Below are 16,450 nucleotides of genomic sequence, written 5' to 3' on the forward strand. Positions count from 1 at the left end.
TCCTCTGGTCTTTCGTCAATGCCAGTGTTTGCGTAAGACTGCATGTACAGTAGATGTTAATTCATAAACAGACATCGTGTGAATAGATAAGAGATCAACGCACAACCTATCTCTTTCTTTTTCCAATTTGTCCAAAAGCTTGTTACCTCTACATCATCAACAGATGTCCTGACGCAACAATGACTTAAATGTACTGTCAATCACAAAAATGGATTTACACATCGAAGCTGATACATTTTCCAATTTGCTTCAAGTTCCCATCAATTTCATGCATGTGAAATTGCTCAGTGCTGTGTCATTAGAAAACAGTGTTTTTTTTTTTTTTTTTTTTAGTTATTCCAAAAAGAAGTTAGTATAAACACAAAATCACTTTTTTTTTTTTTTACATTCATTATCAAGTACTGTTCCACTCCAAATTCAAAGGTTCAATGATCTGGTAATAGTTGCGAGATAATATGTAAAAATTGTCATGCAAACACAATCTTTCGATAAGGATTTTCTGCTTGTTCTAAACTCCATCCATCCATCCATCCATCCATCCATCAATCCATTTTCTTAGCCGATCATCTTCATAAGGGTCACGGGAGTGCTGTAGCCCATCCCTGCCACCACAAAGCAGAAAGCGAGACACTCTCAAACCAGCTACCAGTCAACCGCAGGGAACATGGATTGACAACAGCCGCACTCACAATCACACTTTGGGTTAATTTAGTGTCCAATTAATGTTGCATGTTTTTGGGATGTGGGAGGATACCGGAGTGCCCAGAGAAAACTCACACAGGCAGTGGGTCAACATGCAACTCCAAACAGGCGGGGCCGGGATTTGAACCCCAATCCTCAGGACTGAGGCCAACACTCCACAACTGCTCCACTGTGCCACCATTGGAAACCAATTATTATTTTTTCAAAAAATGCCTGTCGCAATTTGAAACCAGTCACCAGCCTCTACTTTTTGGATCACTTTTACTTTGGTGAATTTTGATTTAAAAGAAGAGGTACTAGTAGTTATCTCTGTGGCCTTGAGATTATTCTTGTCTTCGCAAAGAAGAAACATGACGTACACTTGATTCTTCATGAGAAGGTGGTTTCAAAGGTACTTTGGTGGTGCTCAAAATGATTGGGAGTGTCAAAGCTTTTTCATCATAGGACAACATTCCGATGCTCCACAAATGTGTCATAAGCAATAAGAACGTTATCATGATTGTGACCACGCCACAGCCTCCTAATTTGGGACTTAACCACTTTTAAGGTAGGCATTTCATCTAGGTGTCCCTAAACAGTTAGGTGTCTATTAATGCCTTCTCTGACTTTTGACCAAATGGATCCTAGAATGAAATGACCTTTTTACAATGTGTCATTACAATGTGTTTTCTATTTTTATTTATTAATCTATTGTTTTTTAAGATGTTGGCATGGTCGGTAACTTAAAAGAGGGCCAATGATCCTTCCTCACACTTCTCACAAGCACCCAGCCTCCCAGCTTGACTAATTTAGCCTCCTGCTGAGAGCCTGGAAGATGCTCATCACGTCACAGGACCCAAATGCAGGACTCGGGAGACGCAGAGGTAATTCGGGAAAAACTTTTATTGTTCCAAGGTCGGGGATCAGGCAGACCGTCAGGTGCAGCAGCGGTAGTCAAGACGTCGGGCGTAGAGATCAGGTCCATGGGCAGGCAGGAGTCGGTACACGGGAGATCGATCAAAGAAGGCAGGAGTGACAAAGGATTCAGGCTCACGGGGTCGGTCGGAGAACAGGCGGAGGTCGGTACACACAGGTTCACGATCAGAGATACGGGAGTTCAGGAACGCGGCATGAGCCACAACGATCTGGCGCCGGACCAGTCGTCCCCAGGGTCCGATATACACCGGGGCCAATCAGCCAGTATGAGGCGCAGGTGTGTGCCTCCCAATCAGCGCAGCCGTGCGGGAACCCGCACAGCAAGGTCTGATCGGCAGGACCATGACAATATTCTTTGAAAGGGATAAGTAGGTGTCGGAAACCTCCCCCTTTTTGGTCGGAATCTTGTGGGTTATGTTTAGCACAGATCAAACATGCTTTACAAATTTTTTTTCCATAAATTGTATCATGTATTTACTCTTCATTTCCCTCCTGTTGAGGCATGCAAAAAGCATGGCTCAAAATGGCCTCCCATTGATATAATGTTTTTTGTAAAATAGGTTTTTGTTCTGTGCTAACAAACTCCATCTTCGTTTTTCCCAATTGCCTTGTTGCTGCATTGAGCTTTGTTGTTGCACATTGAAGGGATTTGCGAGTTTGTACCCTACACGTATTCGCTGATCGAGGAAGGGATGACCAATGGTTAGACAAAGTTAACAGCAAATGGATTTATTACAAAGGAATGTGCAATAAAGACATCCGGATCTTATCTAGGTATCGTCTCGTGTGTCTTCTGGTAGGATAGCCCAAAGAAGAAGACAAAAGCTGCCTGGTAACACAAGGTATTCATATGTATGGGTCCATGGTAAAAGTGGCTGCCCCCTTTTCCGGGTGGGTTGTGCTAACATCTGGCACTGATGTGGGTGTAGGTATGGGGTATTTTTGAACGATTTCCCAGATCAAAATAACCAACAACAATAACACTAATAATAAGAATCCCAGATATTCCCTTAATAAAACAACAACAAACAATAAAATAAAGTGCAAGTAAGAGTCTGTAGCAGAGCAAATCATAGAATAATGAAACCACTAAGTTCCTCTTTCTTCCAAGTAGACTGCTTTGGAGGTACGAGCAATCACCTTGTAGGGGCCAGACCAACGGGATTCTGACCACTTACGAGCCGTTTAAGGTAGACAGATGGCTACTCAGGAAGATCAAGTGCAGGAGGTGGGGATGGAAGAGAGTCTTGGATCTTTAAGGAGACATTAGAAGCAAAAGAATGCAGTTGTGTCCGAAACAGTTTATGAAAAAACTAAGGAGACACAGCGCCTTCCTCCAGCGGTTGGAGTGAGGAGGAAGGGCCAGGCATCAGACGACCTGTAAGAAGTTCATAAGGAGAGAAACCAGTAGGGCGAGACACAGTTTGTCTCACAGACATTAGAGCAAGGAGAAGAGCCTGAACCCAATTCATGCCACAAGAAGTACATATTTTAGCCAGGTTTTTCCTTCACCGTGCGATTCATACGTTCAACTGAACCTCGGTGGGGTGATAAACACAACCAAACTTGTGAGTTAACCCGAACCACTTCTCTACAGTAGCTAGGTGTGTGGATGTGAAATGTGTACCGTTGTCCGAGTGGATGAGAGCGGGAAAACCGTACGTTGGAATCCAGTGGTTCACCAAAGCTTTCATTACTGACATGGTGTCTTCGTGAGCGCATGGGTAGGCCTCAGGCCATCTGGAAAAGGTGTCAACAAAAACAACAAGGTAGCGCTTACATTGAACAGGATTCATCATGTCTGTGAAATCCATGACCAGTTCCGCACCGGGCCAGGTGGGTGGGTCAAACGAACATGGCAACGGTCTAAGTGTGGGGCGAACATTGTGTAGCTGGCAAAATTTACTGTCACGACAGTGGGCGTGACACAAGTCAGACATTTTAGGATGCCACCACATGCGAAGTTTGGTTAGGATGGTTCTGGGGCCAATATGGGCCATAGAGTGAGTTTTGGTCAAAATATCTTTTGTTCGGGAGAGGCGTTGTGCTGTATTTTAACCAATTCACGATGAGACGGAGGTTCAGGCAGGTAAGGAAAGGATTTGTCAGATAATTGGACAAACATCTGTAGGACATAGCCCGCAGCTTGCCTGACAGCCAAGCCGGCAGCATTATTGCCGAGGGCTGTGGTTGAAGTGGATTTGGAGTGGCCAGGGACTTTGACGATAGCCACCGCCGAAGGTTATGCCAAGGCTTTGTCTAATCGTTGGATCAGTGTCAAATGTGCAATAAGGGTACCTGTGGCTGTTTTAAAGTCATTCCGTTTCCATGCAGATGGGATTAACACAGCAGCCGAGACAGCGTAAACTGAGTCAGAATAGACAGTGACAGATTGTCCGACCGCTAGTTCCAGTGCGAGACAGAGTGCGAGCACTTCCGCTGCCTGGGCTGAGGGAGCAGATATTAGTATGGAAGAGGAAGCAGTTAAAAATTCACCTGAGGGCTGCTGCTCCACGACGGCAGCTGCCGCAGCCAAAGAGCCATTCGTCTTACGGTAACAGCAACCATCAGCGAAGAGGACCCTGCCGTTAGTGAGAGGTTGGACAGAGAGATCAGAAGTTTAGAGACAAACATGACTCTGCTGTTGGGGCTTCCAACAGGAAGTCATCAACGTAGATCAGAAGTTTACATCCGTCTGGGAGTTTTAGATCCTACAGCAATGATTTCAAACATCGATTAAAGATTCCAGGTGAATTTTTGAAGCCTTGTGGCAACCTGGTGTATTGCAAATTGTGTCCCTGATATCTGAATGGAAACAAGTGTCTACACTCGGGTGCGAGTGGGACACAGAAGAATGCATTTGCCAAATCATTTGCTGTGAAGTATTTCAAATCAGGTGTGTTGGTAAACAACATTCTGTGGGGGTCTGGTAGAGGTAACAATGGTGTGGTCGTTACATCATTAACGGCTCTCAAATCATGCGCCATACGATAAGTGTTACCATCTGATTTTAAAACTGGCCTGAGTAGTGTACACCACGAGGAGGTGGATGTTTCCAGGACTCCAGAATTCCACAGGCCAGTGAGAGTGTCCTCCATCCCCTGGTTAGCAGCCGCGGGCCAAGGATATTGAGGTCTGTAAACATGAAATACTAGAAAGGTCATATTCAAGCAAATAATGAAAGTGCAATAAAAGTAAAATGGTCTTCACTCAAAAGGCAAAGTGCAGAGCGTCCAGCTGGGGACCTGTGAAGCTCTTGAGGTGGTCCAGCACAAGACTTTCTTCATGACCTCAGATGTCAAGGCAACAGGCCAGTAGTCATAAAGACCTGAGGCTGCTGTGTTATGGGGGACCGGCATTATGGTGGAGCGTTTGAAGTAGGCTGGTATTTGACACAGTTCTAGAGACCTGTTGAAGATCTTTGCAAAGACAGGATCAAGTTGGTCTGCACAGACTTTTAGGCAAGATGGGGACACAAGGTTTGGACCCGGTGCTTTGTTGATTTTTGTTGTTGTTGTTGTTTGAAGATCTGTCTAACATATATATATATATATATTCATATATGCTATACGGTGGAGAGGAAGGTGGTGCGGCTTGTGGTGTGGCTCAGTGGGTGCATAGTGTGGAAGTCTCTATTTCAAATCTGTAGTAAAAGCTATTGAGGTCGTCAGCAAGCCCACTCTTGTTTTCGACTGGGGATGAACATCGCTCGTAGTTCGTGAGTGATTGTAGTTCATGCCAAACTGATTTGTAGTCATGACTGCTGAGATGTTTTTTCCAGTTTAACTGCATAGTCTCTTTCCAATGTTGATTTCTTTAGTCAGCTGATTTCTAGTGCGACTGTCGAGGCCCCTGTCCGCACTACGATATGCAATCTCTTTAGCCTGGTGGAGTTGCATAAGTCTGGCTGAAAACCACCGTTTGTTGTTATTGAATGTGCCAAAGGATTTTGTTGGAACACACACCTCACAGATACTGACATATGCAGTAACAATATCCGTGTATTCATCTCGGCTGCGTGCTGAATTTTCAAAGGCACTCCAGTCTGTACAGTCAAACCAGATTTTAAGCTTTAATTTGGCCTTGTTGGTCCACTTTTTAACTGATTTCTTCGCATATTTAAGTGCTAAGTGCTTGCCTGTATGTCGGTATTAAGTACAACAAGCAGTGACCAGAGGAGCCAATGGGTGCGCGAGAAATTGCACGATATGCGTTTTTTAATGGAAATGTAACAATGGGCGTTATTGGATCTTGGGTGTTATTTGCCCTTGTAGGACATTTCACATGTTGCTTACATTTAGGGAGTGTGGGATTAAGTTTAGCTGTGTTGAAATCTCCTAGGATAATGAGCAGTGAATCTGGGTGTTTTTCCTGTACCTGCTCCGCGAGCATTAGCAGTGCGGGATTCATGCTAGCTTGAGGCGGAACGTACACACTGACTAGAATAATGGATGCAAACTCACGTGGTGAATAAAACAGCTTACAGTTAAAAAAAACAATTACTATAAACCCGGGCTGCAGTGTGTGCTTCACTGTGTAACGTCCGTGCACCATTTCTCATATGTAAAAGCATATTCCACCCCCCTTCGATTTTTGTGGTTGCTCCAAGACGTGGTCCGCACAGTGGAGTTGAAAGGCTAGTAGTGTAATAGTGGCGTTCATGGTCTGTCCACAAAGGTAAGTCGCTGTAAAGCACAGGGCTGCAGAACGTCCAATCTTTTCAGGTCCTGATCAGAAGCAGACGTTCGTCCATTTTGTTGGCTAGGAAGAATAGGTTCGCAAGATTTATCGACGGGAGCGCTAGTTGATGTCCTCTTTTCCCCAGCTTAACTGGTGAACTTGGCTCGTGTCCCCCTGCGTTGCCGACGCATCGCCTTGAAGAGTACGCCAACAAGTAACTCCGGAAAAAGATTCAGGGAATTGGCGAGAGTTGTCAAAAAAAAAGTCCAGAGAAGACTCTCTGATGGTTAGCAAGTCCTCTTTTGTGTACTTGAGTCCCGAGACGCCCGAAAAACACTCAAATACAAACAGCAGTAGACAATATGTGCCACTATCAGCCACACGGGTAGGTGCCATCTTGGATATGGCATAAGGCTTCCAGTTGCAGCTGTGGTGCTCATTGGTCTAGAGGTATGATTCTCGCTTTGGGTGTGAGAGGTCCTAGGTTGAACTCCCGGACAAACCCCCTTAGGCAGCTGTAGTGGTTAAGTATGCCGTTATGTGAAAACTTGCTGTTTTTCTCAAGGTGGCCTGTGTCGTAAGCAAAGGGGTCATTGAGTATTCCTGTGTTGGTTGAAGGCAAATGATTCTTGCTCAGGGTGCCAGCCAAATGATCAATGAGATATGTGGTTATCTGATTCTTTTAAAACACCCTTGTTGTTCAGGTGACATGTTAGTAAGTCATCTGCTCTTCTGTGTGGGTTGTTGTTCTTGGACAACACTTCTCAAGGAGAGTAGGACTTCAAGCGGTCCTGGGGTTAAAATTCATGACAAGCTCTCTTTGGAAATGTCAACAGCCTGGAATCCTTTTCCATCATCGCACAGTGGTCAGTATGACAAGTGATCATGTTTTTAATTTCTGTGGGTCTTGTTCTTGCAGTATGCTTCTTATTTAGCTGTGGAATATTATTAAGGACACAACACTCACTGGTTCTCAATTGTTTGAGCTCCTGGCATCTGGACAGTGGTACAGATGCGCAAAAGCAAGGACCAAGAGACTGAGGAACATTTTTTTCTGAGAGCAATTACCATCCTGAACTCTAATCTTTCCTCTTGCTGCATTAATAACCGAAAGGCACATCAATTTCAACATTTTAAGAAATACTTTATGCATTCCATTTCACATATGTATTGTTATTTTCATTTATTTTTTACCTTACTTTAGTGTAAGCACTGATGCAGGACAGGCTCTCCGATTTCATTTTAGAGTTTCGTATGATTGATAAATGAAATTCATTCTTTCATGAGAGCGTCTGCCTCACAGTTCTGAGAACTGGGGTTTGAATTCTGACTCCGTCTCTATGGAATTTCCATGTTCTCCCTGTGCGTGCGTGGGTTTTCTCTGGCCACTCCAGTTTCCTCCCACATTCCTAAAATATGCAGGCCAGGTTTATTGAAGACTCTAAATTGCTCGGAGGTGTGAACGTGTGAATGGTTGTGTCAATGTGCCCTGTGACTGGCTGGCGACCAGTTCAGGGTGTACCCCGACTCCTGCCTGATGATAGCTAGTAAAGGCTCCAGCACTCACCAATGTGTCAGAGAATGTATAGATCGATAACTAATATTAAAACAAATAAAACTAATATAAGGGTTCTCAAAACTCAAAGACACTTTTCTTCTTCTTCTTCTTTTCCTTTCGGCTTGTCTTGTTAGGGGTCGCCACAGCGTGTCATCTTTTGCCATCTTAGCCTATCTCCTGCATCTTCCTTTCTAACCCCAACTCCCCTCATGTCTTCCCTCACCACATCCATAAACCTTCTCTTTGGTCTTCCTCTCGCTCTTTTGCCTGGGAGCTCCATCCTCAGCATCCTTCTACCAATATACTCACTCTCTCGCCTCTGAACATGTCCAAACCATCGAAGTCTGCTCTCTCAAACCTTGTCTCCAAAACATCCAACTTTGGCTGTCACTCGAATGAGCTCATTTCTAATCCTATCCAACCTCGTCACTCCGAGCGAGAACCTCAACATCTTCATTTCTGCCACCTCCAGTTCAGCTTCCTGTTGTTTCTTCAGTGCCACCGTCTCTAATCCGTACATCATGGCCGGCCTCACCACTGTTTTGTAAACTTTGCCTTTCATCCTAGCAGACACTCTTCTGTCACATAACACACCAGACACCTTTCGCCAGCTGTTCCAACCTGCTTGGACCCGTTTCTTCACTTCCTGACCTCACTCTCCATTGCTCTGTATTGTTGAACCCAAGTATTTGAAGTCGTCCACCCTCGCTATCTCTCCTCCCTGTAGCCTCACTCTTCCTCCTCCACTTTTCTCATTCACGCACATATATTCTGTTTTACTTCGGCTAATCTTCATTCCTCTCCTTTCCAGTGCATGTCTCCATCTTTCTAATTGTTCCTCTGCATGGTCCCTGCTTTCACTGCATAACACAATATCGTCTGCGAACATCATGGTCCAAGGGGATTCCAGTCTAACCTCATCTGTCAGCCTATCCATTACCACTGCAAACAGGAAGGGGCTCAGAGATGATCCCTGATGCAGTCCCACCTCCACCTTAAAATCCTCTGTCACACCTAAGGCACACCTCACCATTGTTCTGCTGCCATCATACATGTCCTGTACTATTTTAACATACTTCTCTGCCACACCAGACTTACGCATGCAGTACCACAGTTCCTCTCTTGGTACTCTGTCATAGGCTTTCTCTAGATCCACAAAGACACAATGTAGCTCCTTCTGACCTTCTCTGTACTTTTCCATGAGCATCCTCAAGGCAAATAATGCATCTGTGGTACTCTTTCTCGGCATGAAACCATACTGTTGCTCGCAAATACTTACTTCTGTCCTGAGTCTAGCCTCCACTACTCTTTCCCATAACTTCATTGTGTGGCTCATCAACTTTATTCCTCTATAGTTCTCACAGCTCTGAACATCCCCTTTGTTCTTAAAAATGGGAACTAGAACACTTTTCCTCTATTCTTCAGGCATCTTTTCGCCCGCTAGTATTCTGTTGAATAAGTTGGTCAAAAACTCCACAGCCATCTCTCCAAATTGCTTCCATACCTCTACCGGTATGTCATCAGGACCAACTGCCTTTCCATTTTTCATCCTTTGTAGTGCCTTTCTGACTTCCCCCTTAGTAATCATTTCCACTTCCTGGTCCTTCACTCTTGCCTCTTCAACTCTTCCTTCTCTCTCATTTTCTTCATTCATCAACTTCTCAAAGTATTCTTGCCATCTATTTAGCACACTACCGGCACCAGTCAACACATTTCCATCTCTATCCTTAATCACCCTTACCTGCTGCACATCCTTCCCATCTCTATCTCTCTGTCTGGCCAACCTGTAGAGATCCTTTTCTCCTTCTTTCGTGTCCAACCTGGTGTACATGTCTTCATATGCCTCTTGTTTAGCCTTTGCCACCTCTACCTTTGCCCTACGTCGCATCTCGATGTACTCCTTTCGCCTCTCCTCAGTCCTCTCAGTATCCCACTTCTTCTTAGCTAATCTCTTTCCATGTATGACTCCCTGTATTTTGGGGTTCCACCACCAAGTCTCCTTCTCCCCTTTCCTACCAAAAGACACACCAAGTACTCTCCTGCCTGTCTCTCTGATTACCTTGGCTGACATTGTCCAGTCTTCCGGGAGCTTCTGCTGTCCATCGAGAGCCTGTCTTACCTCTTTCCGAAAGGCCGCACAGCATTCTTCCTTTCTCAGCTTCCACCACATGGTTCTTTGCTCTACCTTTGTCTTCTTAATCTTCCTACCCACCACCAGAATCATCCTACATACTACAATCCTATGCTGTCGAGCTACACTCTCCCCTCCCACTACTTTACAGTCAGTAACCTCCTTCAGATTGCATCGTCTGCACAAAATATAATCTACCTGGGTGGTTCTACCTCCGCTCTTGTAGGTCACTATATGTTCCTCCCTCTTCTGGAAATAAGTGTTCACTACAGCCATCTCCATCCTTTTTGCAAAGTCCACCACCATCTGTCCCTCAAAGTTCCTTTCCTGGATGCCATACTTACCCATCACTTCTTCATCGCCCCTGTTTCCTTTACCAATATGTCCATTACAATCTGCACCAATCACAACTCTCTCGCTGTCTGGGATGCTCAGAACTACTTCATCTAGTTCCTTCCAGAATTTCTCTTTCAACTCTAGGTCACATCCTACCTGTGGTGCATAGCCGCTAACCACATTATACATAACACCCTCAATTTCAAATTTTAGTCCCATCACTCGATCTGATAGTCTTTTCACCTCCAAGACATTCTTAGCCAGCTCTTCCTTTAAAATAACCCCTACTCCATTTCTCTTCCCATCTACTCCGTGGTAGAATAATTTAAACCCTGCTCCCAAACTTCTAGCCTTACTACCTTTCCACCTGCTCTCTTGGATGCACAGAATATCAACCTTTCTCCTAATCATCATGTCAACCAACTCCTGAGCTTTTCCTGTCATATTCCCATCATTCAAAGTACCTACACTCGGTTGTAGGCTCTGTGCAATCTGTAGGCCGGTCCCAAGCCCGGATAAATGTAGAGGGTTGCGTCAGGAAGGGCATCCGGCGTAAAAACTGTGCCAAACAAATATGAGCGTTCATCGAAAGAATCCCAGACCAGATCGGTCGTGGCCCGGGTTAACAATGCCCACGCCCGGCACTGCTAAGCTGCAGGGCGTTGGTGGAAATTCAGCTACAGGGGGTCAAAGACAAAGAAGAGGAGGAAACCGGATTCGTCATCAGAAGAAAAAGAGGAATGCACAGAGCCTACAACCGAGTGTAGGTACTTTGAATGATGGGAATATGACAGGAAAAGCTCAGGAGTTGGTTGACATGATGATTTGTAGAAACGTTGATGTATTGTGCATCCAAGAGAGCAGGTGGAAAGGTAGTAAGGCTAGAGGTTTAGGAGCAGGGTTTAAATTATTCTACCACGGAGTAGATGGGAAGAGAAATGGAGTAGGGGTTATTTTAAAGGAAGAGCTGGCTAAGAATGTCTTGGAGATGAACAGAGTATCAGATCGAGTGATGAGACTAAAATTTGAAATTGAGGGTGTTATGTATAATGTGCAGAGGCCCCCGTAGCTCAGTGGTTAGAGCATTGGTTTGGTAAACCAGGGGTTGTGGGTTCATATCCCATTGGGGCCTCCACTCCCTGAGAAGGGTTGCGTCAGGAAGGGCATCCGGCGTAAAAATTGTGCCAAACATATATGTGAGATGAAGCGCTGTGGCGACCCCGAAAGGGACAATCCGAAAGAAACTTACTCTGTATAATTTGGTTAGCGGCTATGCCCCACAGGTAGGATGTGACATAGAGTTGAAAGAGAAATTCTGGAAGGAACTAGATAAAGTAGTTCTGAGCATCCCAGACAGAGAGAGAGTTGTGATTGGTGCAGATTGTAATGGACATATTGGTAAAGGAAACAGGGGCGATGAAGAAGTTATGGGTAAGTACAGCATCCAGGAAAGGAACTTTGAGGGACAGATGGTGGTGGACTTTACAAAAAGGATGGAGATGGCTGTAGTGAACACTTATTTCCAGAAGAGGGCCGAACATATAGTGACCTACAAGAGTGGAGGTAGAAGCACGCAGGTGGATTGTATTTTGTGCAGACGATGTAATCTGAAGGAGATTACTGACTGTAAAGTGGTAGGGGAGAGTGTAGCTCGACAGCATAGGATGGCGGTGTGTAGGATGACTCTGGTGGTGGGTAGGAAGACTAAGAAGACAAAGGTAGAGAGAACCATGTGGTGAAAGCTGAGAAAGGAAGAATGTTGTGTGGTCTTTCGGAAAGAGGTGAGACAGGCTCTCGATGGACAGCAAGAGCTCTCGGAAGACTGGACTATGACAGCCAAGGTAATCAGAGAGACAGGCAGGAGAGTACTTGGTGTGTCTTCTGGTAGGAAAGGGGAGAAGGAGACTTGGTGGTGGAAGCCCAAAATACAGGGAGTCATACAAGGAAAGAGATTAGCGAAGAAGAAGTGGGACACTGAGAGGACTGAGGAGAGGCGAAAGGAGTATATCGAGATGCGACGCAGGGCAAAGGTAGAGGTGGCAAAGGCCAAACAAGATGCATATGAAGACATGTACACCAGGTTGGACACGAAAGAAGGAGAAAAGGATCTCTACAGGTAGGCCAGACAAAGGGATAGAGATGATAAGGATGTACAGCAGGTAAGGATGATTTAGGATAGAGATGGAAATGTGTTGACTGGTGCCAGTAGTGTGCTAAATAGATGGAAAGAATACTTTGAGAATTTGATGAATGAAAAAATGAGAGAGAAAGAAGAGTTGAAGAGGCAAGTGTGAAGGACCAGGAAGTGGCAATGATTAGTAAGGGGGAAGTCAGAAAGGCACTACAAAGGATGAAAAATGGAAAGGCAGTTGGTCCTGATGACATAACGATGGAGGTATGGAAGCAATTTAGAGAGATGGCTGTGGAGTTTTTGACCAACTTATTCAACAGTATACCAGCGGGCGAAAAGATGCCTGAAGAATGGAGGAAAAGTGTTCTAGTTCCCATTTTTAAGAACAAAGGCAATGTTCCGAGATGTGGGAATTATCGAGGAATGAAGTTGCAGATGATCTTGTGAAAGCAGGGAGAATGCAAAGGAACAATTAGAAAGATGGAGACATGCACTGGAAAGGAGAGGAATGAAGACTAGCCGAAGTAAAACAGAATATATGTGCGTGAATAAGAAAGGTGGAGAGGGCAGAGCTACAGGGAGAAGAGATAGCGAGGGTGGAGGACTTCAAATATTGAGGGTCAACAATCCAGAGCAATGGTGAGTTTGGTAAGGAAGTGAAGAAACGGGTCCAAGCAGGTTGGAACAGCTGGTGGAAGGTGTCTGGTGTGTTATGTGACAGAAGAGTCTCTGCTCGGATGAAGGGCAAAGTTTACAAAACAGTGGTGAGGCCGGCCATGATGTACGGATTAGAGACGGTGGCACTGAAGAAACAACAGGAAGCAGAACTGGAGGTAGCAGAAATGAAGATGTTGAGGTTCTCGCTCGGAGTGACGAGGTTGGACAGGATTAGAAATGAGGTCATTAGAGCGACAGCCCAAGTTGGATATTTTGGAGACAAGATTCGAGAGAGCAGACTTCGATGGTTTGGACATGTTCAGAGGCAAGAGAGTGAGTATTTTGGTGGAAGGGTGCTGTTGTTGGACAGTGGGCGTGGCGCTGACAATAAACAATAATGGACCATGGAGATTTGTTTGATGCTTTTCTGAGGAGTTTGTTTGGATGTAGAGAATATCCAGCAGGGGTGGCCAGACGTTTTACCCCAAGACCTACTTTCCCAGCGTCTCGCGATCAACTGGCGGCGGCGGTGGGGATCGGTGCACACCCGCATCGCTGTAAATAGGATATGTCAGAATGTCACACCGGGTGCTAAGAGGCAATAAAGTGAGTATAACAGCGAGTCGATGCTCCGTGTTATTACTACTCCTGCCATTGAGGAAACAAAACAAAAATAACAACGTACAATGTTCAACCGTTTCAACCAGAATACATACAGGCGTAACTTGATGTATTGGAGAGGGGGCATGACACTGACGGAGGGGCATTACATGGACTTCGGAGATATTACAGACAGACTCGTTTCGAAAGACTGGTGTTCGTGTTCTCTTTGTGACCTAATGCCAACTGTGGCGGAATGAACTTGGATCACGATCATCTTGTCTGCATAAAATAGATACTAGATAATAGATCCAAAGTTGTTTGGACGAAGACGTGTTACAGGTCAATTTGCTTATGATCCATGACAGTTTGAGGAAAGGACCACTTGTACATTCAGTGGAAAACCGGTGAATACCCCTTTTTTATGGTCTTGGTATCCTCTGTGAATGCTATGTGAGATATATGAATGCTATGGGTTATGTCCAAAGTTTATCAAAAATGCGAGCTTCTTTTACAAGTACGGCGCAGGACTATCTAATGGTTTATTTATATCTGGAATATAAAATGCAAAAAAATATTGGGAGTGATTAGACGTATATATCCATCCATTTTCTTCGCCGCTTAGCTGCACGAAGGATCATGGGAGTGCTGGAGCCTATCCCAGCTGTCAACGGGCAGGAAGCAGGTTACACACAGACACGGGGGAGATCATCCAAACTCCGCACACGGAGGTCCTCATAACTGTGAAGCCAATGCTTTACAGCTGCACCACTGTGCCGCCTCATAAACTATGTTTTTGCTTATACAGTACCGGCATGAGAGGCTATCGCTAAGCGACTAATAACCAGTAATGGTTAGATGTGTGCAAATTTCCCCGGCTGATGAACGAGCCTCAACTGTGACAGCCACAGCTTTATCCTGTCAGGTTGACCCAACCGGAGGTTAAAGAAGGACAAATGTGGGTGCGTTTTCTCAGTTTTGTTCCAGTTTTGTGGACAACACATCGGCATCTTGGCTTAGTTAGAACGCATGGTCTGTTATAGTAAGCACCGGTGACATCAGGGCCGGAAGGACGTTTCTTCTTGAAAGCTGGCACATATCCAGATTTTTCTTGGATTTCAAAAATGTTCTTTATTTTCATTTTTTTCAATTAATGCTTGGCTACAAGGACAGATTCTGAGCCAGAACTGATGCGTTTAGGGACAGACTCTGGACGAGTCCCCGGTCAAGTGGTTAGTATTCATTGGTTTCACCACTGCGGCTTGTGTTCGTGTCCCGGTGAGGGAACATAATTTCTTGAGCCTCTTTTGTATAGTTTTGTTCTACATTGACTATGCTGTGGGTTGGCTCACCTTTGTTGCTGAATGAATGGAGAGTTTGGCAGCTTGGCTTGTCGCTTTAAATATTTCTGCCGGAAAGGATCATTGGTAATAGTCTCCTTTCTCTTCTCGGCATGCAGGAAGTGAGTTTTCTTTTCCCAGGATGATCAGGGGAAAACCGCGCCCCCAAGCCATTTGATTGGTCCCTGCAAAATCAAAGAAAACCGCGCACCCAAGCCATTTAATTGGTCCCTGCAAAGTCCCTCCTTTTACCTGAGTGCGTCTCCTTCGGTGGCTGAAAGAAAATCATACTGATCATCCACGCTATTCCAAAACAATGGATGACATGATTATCACAGCCCTACACGCATTAATGCTGCTGCACTTTGAGTTGTGTTTGTTGTCATGGAAGGTGCTATACTACAAGTGCTGCTACTATTATTACTACTACTAATACTAATAATAAAATTCGCCAGAAAAAAATGTATATATTTGGCTCATTTTATAGTAATAGTAGCAAGAGTAACAGTAGAGAAAATATATCTCTTTTCTGGCAAATTTTATTATGATTATTATTTGTAGTAATAGTAGTAGCAGCAGTAGAATAGCACCTTTCATGACAGCAAACACATCAAAGTGTATCATTGCGTTTACAATGATTATGATAGGCGTAAACCCCAAAATGCACTTTGATGTGTTTCTGTCATGAAAGGTACACTGCTGCTACTGCAATTACTTTAGGAACAGAAATCGCTGGATAATAGGCTAGAATCACTCACAGCCCAAAACCTAATAATGCACTCTTTGTTGTCTTTCAAATCATGAATGTATCAGCCCATAACAAATTCTGCTTAATCATTGTACTGTTTCCTGATAACACTCTTAAATGTACTTTTAACCGTTTCATGAAAGTCCAACACAAATAATTTTTATATTTTCCTAGATCTCATAGGCCACATACTTGTAATCGTGCAATCATGTAAATTAAATGGCCATACTTACAACATATACACACTGCATATGTAGCTAGTTTAAATACTGTAGATCTCATTTCATTATCATGCAGTTAATTAGCTATCACAATGTAAACGTATCTATTTGAACGTTAATATTATTAGAGCATTAAGTGTAGTCCTTACCTCCAAAGGTTGACAAGTGTTTTTCCACTTTCTGGCTGCTTGCAGTGTAAACACCGCGGCATGATGTTGCTGTGAATAATGACTGTGTCCTAATGGCGCGAAATACTACCTACAACTTGTACCTCTTCCCCTTGTTTCACAATGTCAGCAGGTGTTAAGCATCCGTCGGGGATGCATTTCCCTGGGTGACCGAAGATGTCGCGTGTAGTGCACTCGGTGCCAAATAGGCAGAAACAGCCAAGAGAAGAAGAGGGCGTTGCATGGACCAATCAAATGGCTTGG

The 16,450-nt window shown here is 44.5% G+C and overlaps 1 long non-coding RNA gene across 2 annotated transcripts; it reads right to left on the reverse strand.

The window, feature by feature from the left end:
* Nucleotides 1-637: 637 nt before the first annotated feature.
* LOC133493214 (uncharacterized) lies at nt 638-16,355 on the reverse strand. Of its 2 annotated transcripts, XR_009792894.1 has the most exons (5): nt 16,169-16,355; nt 15,063-15,235; nt 4,114-4,752; nt 3,245-3,357; nt 638-2,995 (listed from the first exon to the last, which is right to left on the reverse strand). It is a non-coding gene; the product is annotated as an uncharacterized LOC133493214 (long non-coding RNA). The 2 variants fall into 2 exon arrangements; XR_009792893.1 differs by having other exon boundaries at nt 638-3,357.
* Between the last annotated feature and the right edge of the window lie 95 nt (nt 16,356-16,450).

Source organism: Syngnathoides biaculeatus, chromosome 20 (assembly GCF_019802595.1).
Source record: "Syngnathoides biaculeatus isolate LvHL_M chromosome 20, ASM1980259v1, whole genome shotgun sequence".
In the NCBI taxonomy this organism is placed as follows: Eukaryota; Metazoa; Chordata; class Actinopteri; order Syngnathiformes; family Syngnathidae; genus Syngnathoides; species Syngnathoides biaculeatus.